The sequence below is a fragment of the Marmota marmota genome, unplaced genomic scaffold (genome assembly GCF_001458135.2).
Source record: "Marmota marmota marmota unplaced genomic scaffold, marMar, whole genome shotgun sequence".
NCBI classification, from domain to species: Eukaryota; Metazoa; Chordata; class Mammalia; order Rodentia; family Sciuridae; genus Marmota; species Marmota marmota.
In genome coordinates, this window is record NW_026000174.1 from 53640968 (window position 1) to 53651289 (window position 10322).

Below are 10322 nucleotides of genomic sequence, written 5' to 3' on the forward strand. Positions count from 1 at the left end.
CCAGAGGTGTTAGGAGAGGGAGTCGCTGGGATCCTCGGTGGGCTGGAAATGGGGAGGGTCCAGGAGAGGGAGGGGACGCACCCCACCCACCCAGCACCCCACCCTCCCCATAACCAGCACCACTGCCCAGGTCATCACCACCTTGTCATGAACCACCAGCAGCAGTCCAGTCACCCTAACCATGATCATTTCTATCACCATTACCACCATGGTCCTTGGTTTTGAAGGTCATATTTGTGTGTGTGTGTGTGTGTGTGTGTGTGTGTGTGTGTGTGTCCGTCCCCTGGGTTGTGAACCAGTCCTATTAATTTTTATTTTGAGACAGGGCCTTGCTCAGTTGCTGAGGCTGGCCTTGAACTTGCAATCCTCCTGCCTCAGCCTCCCGAGTCACTGGGATTACGGGTGTGTGCCATCACGTCTGGCAAACCTTATCCTTTCTGTAAAGCCTGAAGCCCTTGCCCTGTGGCCTCGCTCGGCTGTCCATTCCTCCTGATGTTGAGCTCACTTCCTGCTCTACTGTTGGGGTGGGGAGGGGCCTAGGGAGGAGCAATTTACTCAGAAATAGTCAAGGAGTAAAAGCTTGTTTGCACAGTGAGGACTGCAGGCAGGGCCCTGGATCAGGCAGCTTTCTGTTAGTGTAACAAAGTACCTGAGATAACGAACTCATAAAGACAAAGGGTTTGTTTGGGCTCACAGTTTTGGAGGTACGCATCCAAGATTGGGTGGGCCCATGGCTTTGGGTCCCTGGAGGGCAGCAGGATGGCAATGGCAGGGAGCCAAGGCAGGGCAAACTGCTCACCGCATGGCCAAGAAGCAAAGGAGAGGAGGAGCAAGGGCCAGGGTCCCACAGTGCCTGGGTGACCTGAGGAGCTGCCACCAGGCCCCTCCTCGTGCAGGGCCACAGCACCTCCCAGGACCCCGGGGTCAGTCAGCAACAGCTCAGCATTTGGAGATGGTTGTGGGGAGGGGTCCTGCTCAGATTCACTGAACCCCAATGGAACAAAGAGAAGCCAAGAGAGACGCTGTCATTCTGCTAACAAAAGACCCCAAATTCGGTGGCTTCAGCAAGATGGGAACCGCTCAGGACTGCCTGGCCCTGGCCCTGCCCCTCCCTGTCCCCGAGTCCCTGGCCTTTCCTCATGTTCTGCACCGTCCTCAATTGCGGTTCCTGATAGGAGTCCAGGAGCCGGCTGCCCCTGGGCATGTGCCCGTCTGGGGCAGCGCAGAGGGAGGGCAGGGAGGGAAGCCCGCTCCCTGTCCTCTGAGGATGTGGCTGGGAAGTCACAGACATCGCCAGGGAGAGGGTTCTCAGGCCACCGAGATGCCTCTGGGTTCCGTTCTTACTTGTGATGTTCATAAAACCTGCTGTTCACTGGGGACTACTGAAGGCCAAGTCCTAGGCCTGGACCTTCCCTGTCCCTTCCGGCCTCCTGGGTCGGACTCGGTCTCACACAGGAGCCAGGCGCAGGTGGAGGGGCGGTGCCCTCTGTGCGCCGCTGGCCCTGCGCTGGGGCTCTCGGTGCGGCCGCTGACCCCCAGGCGCCGCCCTGCGACTGTCCACGCGGGGCAGAGGGACTCGGGGGTCAGAAGGGCCGGGCTCCGGGGCCTCCCTCCTCTTCCCGGCTGCTGGGCCTCGGCCGCCGCGACTCAGACTCGGCTGCCCCGGGTTTGGGTTTTCCATCTTAGACGGTATTGCGCTGAAGAGGCGGGAGCCAGAGCGGAGCGGCACGGGACGCGGGGTGGCCTTGACCCTGGACCCGCCGCGCGTGCGCACAACTGCCTTCGCTGAGCTCCAGCCCCGCGTGGGCGCTCTGCCCGCCAAATCCTTCGACCGGGCGATCGGTCCTTTAGTGCTGCGCTCTGGATGCCGAGGCACGTGTGCAATTCGTGTGATTTGTGCACATTCCCTTGCGCCCCCTGTCGCCCACTGTGCGGTGCTTATACCGAGGCACGTGTATGAGCTGATTGTTTTGCATTTATGGCCCTCGGCTTGATCCCGCTACTTTCTAACCGTTGCACGTGGGGACTCTGCCGCCCAGAATCGGGCTGCCGGAGTTCCGGTGAGAGCGGCCTTGCCCGTCCCAGTCATCTACTTCCGGTCCCTGTCAGACCAGGCAGCCCCGCCCACCGTCCTGGGACGGGCAGCACCTGCCACCGGGAGGACCCTGCCCTCTAGTGGAGAGCTCAACCGTTCGTGGTCGCTTAACGTGAGCAGTAAACCTTTGCTGTCGTCCGTCAGTCAGGCCTGGGGGCTTCTTGCCGCAGGGGGACCTCGAAAACTGATGCCGGACAAGGGCAGCCCTCCAGCCCTCCTCCTAGACGCCAAGCTCACTCTGCCCGTGGGACTGGAGTCCTGAAAAAAGCGTTTTAGGGGCCGTGTCAACCTTAGAACACCAGGTCCCTGAAGGGCCCTCCCGGGTCCCCCAAACCCCGCCCACTGAAGTGAGCCTGGCTTTCTCTGATGTGTCGGGGGCTGAGGGCCAGTAAGAGCTCTCCCTGGAGAGTGGCTTGCTTGCCCCGTTCCTGGGGATGCGGGTCCTGCAGGGACAAAGCAAGCCAGGCTGGCCATGTCACTGCTCCTGTAGCCTTGCTTACACATCCCCTCTCCCTGCGGTGGCCAGTGAGGAACTAAGGGCACCTGGAGGGGACAGATGGCACTGGTCCAGCGGGTGGCCACAGGAAGAGGCATTGAGGGGGATGGGAAGGTCATTTTGGGGATTGGCATCGGGAAGGACGCGGGCATTGCTGATGAGAGGCTGCAACGAATTCTGATTCCCAGCCACCTGGAAGCCAGTCTGCAGGCAAGTGGCCTGGGTCCCTGCTCCAGGCTGGAGATGGGGGTGCACAGCAAGAGACGGACTCTAGGAAGGGCTTCCCAGGCTCTGCTGCTGTGGCCGTGCAACCCCCTGTGTGGTTCCCTGGGGACTTGCAAAGCTGCCTTCCCGGGGCAGCAGATGGAGGATGGTGACAGTGACAGCCACCCATGAGGCCAGGGCTGCAGTGCAGCTGGAGATTTTCTTCCTGGACCTTGGGCTTGACCCGGACTCTCCAGCCACAGCAATTTAGGGGGCTTTGCTGGAGCAGGTTAGTAACTGTCTTGCAGGAGCAGCTGGGTGGCACTTGCCGCGCGTACAACTCTCACCTGCTGCGGTTTGTCACTCCATCTCAGTATTAAGAGGAGAACTATTGGGTCCTTTCGGCCTCCAGGCACCCAGGGGGACGAAGATCACTAGCCTTGGCCTGTCAATCCCACCACCCAAGTGTCCTTGTCTGCGCAGGGTGGGGGGTCTGCAGGTGGAGCCTGGTGCAGAGACCTCACCCCACGTCCACTGTGGGCAGCCAGGCTGGATGATCCTTGCATTCTCCTTCCCTGAGCAGAGAGGCTCTGACCGACTCTATATCTCACAGTGACCTGGACATTGCAGGGCCCTGGAGGTTAAGGACGCATCTTCGGACGTGGGCGAGTGGCCCCATGGATTGAGCTACGCTCACCTGTCCCTTTGTGATACCACCCCTTGGCCCTGTTCAGGATGGAATGTTCCATGAAATGCCCTTTGTGTGTCCCCTTCTTTCTCTGCCCTTGGGTGTGGCCTACCCCCATGTCAGTCACCTGCTGACAGCAGACATCAGGAAGCTAGACTCCACCCTGAAACCTGACCCCTTTTGCCTCATTTGAATGGCTTCTCCTCAATAAAAGGGGTCAGCACATGCTCGCTCGCTCTTCCTGTGGACCCTTAAGGTCAGAGGAGCCATCACAGGACCCCAAAGATAAAGGTATCTCTGCCTCTTGTGTGGTTATTTCGTGCAGCCCAGTTCCCCTGGAGAGACCCTGAGTGTTTTAGCGGCGAGGAACAAGACAGTCCACCCTCTCCTGGTCCTTGGGCCCAAGGGAATAAAGAGACCAGGACATGCACTCCGCTCCTACCTGGTGTCTTTCCTATGGTCAGGCTGCTCTCGATTGGCTGCAGTGTGCACTGTGGACACCAGAGGGCGGTACGTGCTCAACTTAGAGGGAAACAGCAGGAAGTTTGTTTTCTTGCTTTTTCTTCAGTTTTCTAGGTAAAATGACTTGGCCACAAAGCAAATATTGTGTGTGAAATGCCCTCAGCTCACAGGTGAGGGAACATGTCCAGAGAGGAGAAGGAGCATGCCCAGGGTTAGTTACCTGGCTGGAAAGCAGAGCCAGGACTGAGGTCAAAGCCTTGACTTACCGAGGGCCGTGTGGCTGTCGGGGCTTTCCTGGGGAGGGTTGGAGAAGGGAGGGAAGAAAGGGGTGTGGTGTCCCTGCCTCCCTGTGTGGCACTGAGGCTTCTCCAAATGCTCTCAGTCTGAAGGTCAGCTGTTTCTATTGACCCCTGTTTGCCAACTTAGATGCCCCCCAGAACCAGGCAAGTTGCAGAGATGAGGGATGCAAGTTGGGTGGGCAATAGGGAGTGGTGGGGACTGCAGCCGGCGAAGGAGGTGAGCTGAACTGCAGGGGGCCTCTGGGACCCAGGACCAGCCCGCCCTTGGCCTGTCTGAATGCACGTCAAGATGTCTGACGTTCCAATTTGTCAATAGAAGCCGTACATGCAAATGAGAACGTGAAATTTCCCAATTCTCCAATGCTGGCTACCAACTCAAAATATTTTCACCGTGACTCTCTGAGTCTTGGCTTTCTTAACTGTGCACGGGGAGATGTCTCCACTGTGGGCTTTGTGGATGGCAGGGGTGTTCTCTGCCACCTTGGCCTGATTCAGGAAAAGACCCCCCCCCCGGTTTGTGGAGCTGTGGTCGGTGTGAGAGCTCTCCTCTCTCTTCTCCCTTCTGCAGGGCCTCCTTGTCCTGCTCAGGGACTTGCGAGGACCCTGGGGACCCTGGGGAAGTGCTGTCTGGGGAATCTTCTCTTTTTCTCCTTTGCTGTTCCAACAACTCTTCCCTGTGAGCATGAAGGCTGCGATACCTTCTCTCCACAGTGATCCACTGGGGTCAGTAGAAAATGACGGGACTGTTCTGTAGAATATGGTTTATGACATGTATCAAATATTTTATTGCTTTATTTATTTTACACATTTCTATATCTTTTAATTTATATATTTATCTTTTACGTTTTATTTTTTGCATATGGTTCATAATGTGCAAAATGACTAGTGCATACACATTAATTATAAATAAAATATAACACATAATGGGGATGTGGGCTCGTGACGGGGATGCCCACCCCCCCACCCTGGGGTTGAGCTGATGCCTAAAAAGGGAAGAGAAACAGCTTAACAGGAAATTGTGGGAAGGGGACAGCAGTTAGCCTTTCAATCAGCCACCAGAGGGCCGCAGGTTGTAAAAGAAGTAAGCTCCCTGATAGGTCAAGTGTCCCCGGCTGCTGCTTACCCGATGAGCTACACAGGCTTGAATTAGTCATTTTAAAAATGCCCGGTGCAGGGCGACCGCCTCCTGGCCCACTGAGGCTGCCATCATCATTGTTATCCCTGTTATTGGGGCGTCACTGGGTAGGTCCCCCCACAGGTCCTACTGCAGGTCCCCTGAAGCCAGGGCTGGTGGGATTAAGTCCTGGACCTTTGGAGGTGGCAAGGGGCAGGGCTCTGAGAGCAGGGCCGGACTGACCCTTAGGAGGTGACTGACATTGGAGTGAACACCCCCTCCCCCCACCCCGGCCCTGGCCCCAGCCCTGACCCAGCTGTAACGGACGCAGAGTTGCAGACCCCAGGAAGTCTCTAGGCGAGAAAAATGGTCAGTGGCCCCTTCAGAGGCAGGACTTCCTAAGCTTAGGCATGAACTGCAGGCAGGGGCTGGGCCCAATGCGGGAGAAAGGAGACTGCCCCCCTGGGCTCCCTCCCAGCCCACCCAAAAAAAAAAAAAAAAGATAGAGGGAGGAAGGAAGGAAGAAGAACAGAGAGAGACAGAGAAAGGAAGGAGGAGGAGGAGGAGGGAGAGAGGGAAAGAACACACTGACCCCGGCTGAGGAACCACGTTCAGCGCTTCCTGGCCGGTGGGTCACCAGTGGCCTGCTCAGATCTGTCCCTGGGTCCTGCCCAATTTGAGTGTTTCCCTTGGGGTTCAGTGTCTGCAACTGAAAGTCAGGCTGACAACACACCGTCGTCTCTCTTTTCTTTATCACTTCTCAGGTGACCTTGGGAAGTTACTGAATGTCTTGGTGCCTCCATTTCCACATCTCAGCAGTGGGCCTCGGGACAGCGGCACCTGGGGATGTTGTTAGGACTTGGAGAGCACAGGGCCACTTGAGGGGAGGAAGTGCTAACTCTTGAAGAAATATCTTTTATTTTTCTTTAAATCAGCTTAATCCAGACCCCCAGCTCCCATCAGAGGAATTCTACTGTGTCACTCTGAGACCCACAGAGGCGGACTACATCTGTCCCACAGGCTGTCCTAGAACACCTGCCACACCCTCATCAGGACAGGACACAGAGACCACGTCTCCTCCCTGGGAACGGGATGAGCCCTTGTGATGACCACCACGGTTGAATGCTGAGGTGCTGAGGAGCAGTGCCACCCCGAGATGCCACCTGGGCCTACGTGTCCTCTTGCTCTGAGACCCAGCAGGCTCACTGGGGAGAAGCCCAGGCCACCTGTGGCAGCATCCCGGGGCGGGAGCGCAGCCTGAGGTCCAGGGCTCCCTCTGGGCTCTCCCCTGACAGCTTCCTGGCCTGGGAGTGCACCCTCTGGAAAATGAACGCCTGTCCCCAAGTGAGCCAGCGGACACTGCATAGAGCAGAGATCAGCCCCTGCCACAGAGATCACCCGAAAAGCAACTGAGAGGCAAAATAAACAGTTGGGGGGGATTTGGTGTAGAGCCGCCCTGGTCCAGGTATGGTCTCAGGTCCCCCCAAGATTCACATGTGGTCCCCGCTACATCTTGTTAAGAGGGTTGGAATTTAATCCAGCTGCCGTGTTTGCAGGGGGGGTCTCCGGGAAGTGATGGGATCTAACAGGGTGTGGTGGAGCCCCATGACTGATGTGCTAGTCGGGGTTCTCTGGGGGGCAGAGACAATGGGAAGCATGATTATAAGAAGGGATTTGTTCGACGGGCTTATGCGACCAGCTGGAGAGTCCACAGTGGCCGTCTGCAGGCTGGAGAGCTGGAGGGACCAGCAGCTTGCAGTCCAAGAGGCTGAAGCCCCAGAACAAGAGAGAGCAAGGGTGCACCCCAGCCCAAGACCAGGCTTCTGGGGGTCACTGGCGGAGGAAGTCGGCTTTGGAAGACGGAAGAATCGAGTCTGTGTCTGCTGCTGTTTCCTCGTTCTCCTAACTTTTATTCCCCCCAAGCCGTCATCCTATTGGACGGTGCTGCCATTGCCACACCCAGAAGCCTCTTAGTCTCCGGTGTCACTTGATCCCATCAAGTTGACAATTCAAACTGACCTTTGCCACTAAATACTGGTGGCTCTATAAGAAGAGGGAGAGAGCCAGCGGAAGAGATACAGGCACCTCGCTGCCCCTTGCCACGAGCTGCCTGGAGACTCTGTAGTAAGCCATCACCAAATGTGACCCCTCGACCTTGGGCCTTCAGAACCATGGGCCCAAATAAAACTCTTTTCTTTATAAAGTTACCCAACCTCAAGTGTTTCCTTAGAGCCATGCCAAAGGGGCCGAGACAACAGCACCAGGAAACAAACCTTCCCTTCGCCTCCCACCCTGAGCTGGGCAAGTCTCGGGGCTTCGCTAGGGGGCAGGCACCCACAGGAACCTGCTGCTCATGTTCCTGCCAAGGAGGACTCTGGGTCTCCCGCTCACTGCTTCTCCTCCACACTTGGCACGTCAAGGGGGGGATTTCTGAAACTGGGGCCCCTGTGGGCAGACCCCTCTGAAGTCTTGGTGTCCTCCAAGAGCTGCTCGGGGTCTTCTGCCCAGGCTTGCTCGGGTGCTCTGATCACCTCGCCCCTGGAACCAACTGTCCCACTAGGCAGAGTCTCTCGCCAGAGGCGTCTCTGCCTTCCACCTGACAAAATGCCCAACGTCACGACAAAGTCCGGCTTCTGCTGGGAGAGAGGGGATGAGGACAGCTAGAGAGCCATCTCACACGGCTCTCCAGCCATGACTCAGCCACACACCTACTCAACCACTGTCCCCTAAGTTCCAGGCCCTGTGCTGGGGAGGCCAGGCCAAATGGCAAGTGCCATCTTCTGTGTCCCCCCCAGAGCCCACGCCCTTTCTGGATCATGCTTCAGGCATCGAAAACCCTGGAACTCTCGGGCTGGGCTTCAAGGCCTGGGTTTCAAAGCCAGTTCCAAGGCTGACACAAGCCTCCTGCCCAGGTCCGTCCTCCTGAGGATGACCCTGTCCCTGGTGTGTGTCCCCCCGAGGGGCCAAGCACTGGCTACAGGCAGGGCGTGTGGGCAGGTGGGCAGCAGGGTTCACATGCCTGAGTCCTCGTCCCCTTGTGACCCAGGGCAGAGATGGAGACAGTGGAAGTGGGGTGGGTGGGCTTGACCTCCCCACCAAGCTCCTGCGCAGAAGTCAGGGATCCTAAATTTGAACATGGTCTTCTTGATCCTTTTAAAGAACATTTGTCAAGGTACAAGGATGAACTTTCTTTTCTTTTCTTTTTTTTTTTTTTTTTACAGCCTGTTAAATATTTAGACACAGGGTACGTGGGCCTTAATTGGCCGTCTCAACTTGGGCTTCCCACACAGTGTAGTCTGCATAATGGGACCAGCGCCCAGGCTAGGACTCCTACAGGGAGACCCCCTTCCATAGGCTGCAGAGAAGGGGGGGGGTGGAATATGGCCAAGATTCCAGAAGCCGCCTGCATTCTGCCCTCCATCTCTCATCCGGAAGAGGTGGCAGTTGGGGCTAAAGTGAGGAATGTCTGCCCAGGGAGCAGGAGAGGGCAGATGAGATCCAGCTGTTCTGCCAGCTGCAAGCCACCACCACCAACACCCCCAGCTGGGGTTGGGGAGAAGATGTGGAGCATGGGAAAGAGGAGGTTTTTGATACCCATTTTGCAAGGGTTGGGTAGGGGACGGAGCTGGAATGTAGCCCAGTGCAAAAAAGCACAGTGGTTCTCAAAGTAAAGTCCCTGGACCAGCAAGCAGCATCAGTATCTCACCCAGAAACCTGCTAAGGACCTTGGCCTCCGTCAGGATAGACAGTGTCCCTCTGTGGGAAGGACAACCCAGTGGGACACTGTTGGCCTGTAGGGATTCCCTGGCTCCACTTGCCCAACTCGGTGTGAAAATTCTATAAAACAGATATTTTACTGGGCAGCGAATATACATTGGGCACGCACATGCCCAAGCCAAGGGCCAGACACTTCTGAATGCGCTCACGTTCCATCTTCAGCAGCCAGTATGGGTATTAGTCCTCTTTTCAGGGCTCATGGTGGAGAGGTTAAGTACCTTGCTGTGGCCTGGGTCGGAGCTGCCAGGAGGCTGCCTAGGTCCGGGCGATCCTCAGACCACCTTCCCTCCTTCACTGTGCCCTCGACAGTGGTTCTCAAGGTCCGGATATAATTCAGAATCACCTAGAGGCCTCGGGAAAACCAGTTGCTCCAGAGTTTCTTATTCAGGAGGCCTGGGTTGGGGCCCCCAGATATAATAAATTCCTAATAAGTTCTCAGGGAATGCTGGCGATGTCTCTGGTCCAAGGCCCATGCTTTCAGGGCACTGGGCTGGGCTGGGATCCAGCTTCCTGGCCTATTTCACCCAAGCACAACAGGCAGGGTCACACCCTCCCCACAATGGCGTTGTTGTGAGATGCAATGAGATAATGGGGTGAAAGAGCTTTGTCAGCTGCACAGGTTAATGGTTCTGGTCATTAGTCTGGGAACCGGCCTGAGGCTGGTCATCTAGAGTCTGGGGGTACGCAGGGCTGGGAAGCAGGGCGGGGCCCTACAGCCTTCTGGAAGCCTTTGCAGCCCACCTTCATTCGAGGCCACTTCTCAAAGGAGAAAGTTCACGTCCAGGGCTCAGGGCCCAAACCCCTCCTGCTGCCCGCTCCCTTGCCTAAGGCAGCCTGCCCCACGAAGCTGGCTGGCCTGGGCCACTTCTCCAGGGGCCAGTCCGGGCAAGCTGGGGCAGCATTAAGCCTGTGATTCAGGGCTTGGGGCTGGATCCCGCTCACCACCGCCTCCAACATGAGACGCCCAGACCACGACTTCCCTTCTCTAAGCCTCAGGTTGCACATCAGTAAAACGGGCGCATCGTGAGTCCCCCGTGAGCGGTGGGAGTTCAAGGGTTAGTTCATTTACAGCAGCTTGGCTTCCAGCCTGCTTCCCGACAGGACTTCCACCAATGGTAGCTGCTCGTTTTTTTTAAAAAGCGCCTGGCCCCGGCCGCTCCCACGCCGTCCCCGGGCTGCACCCGGAT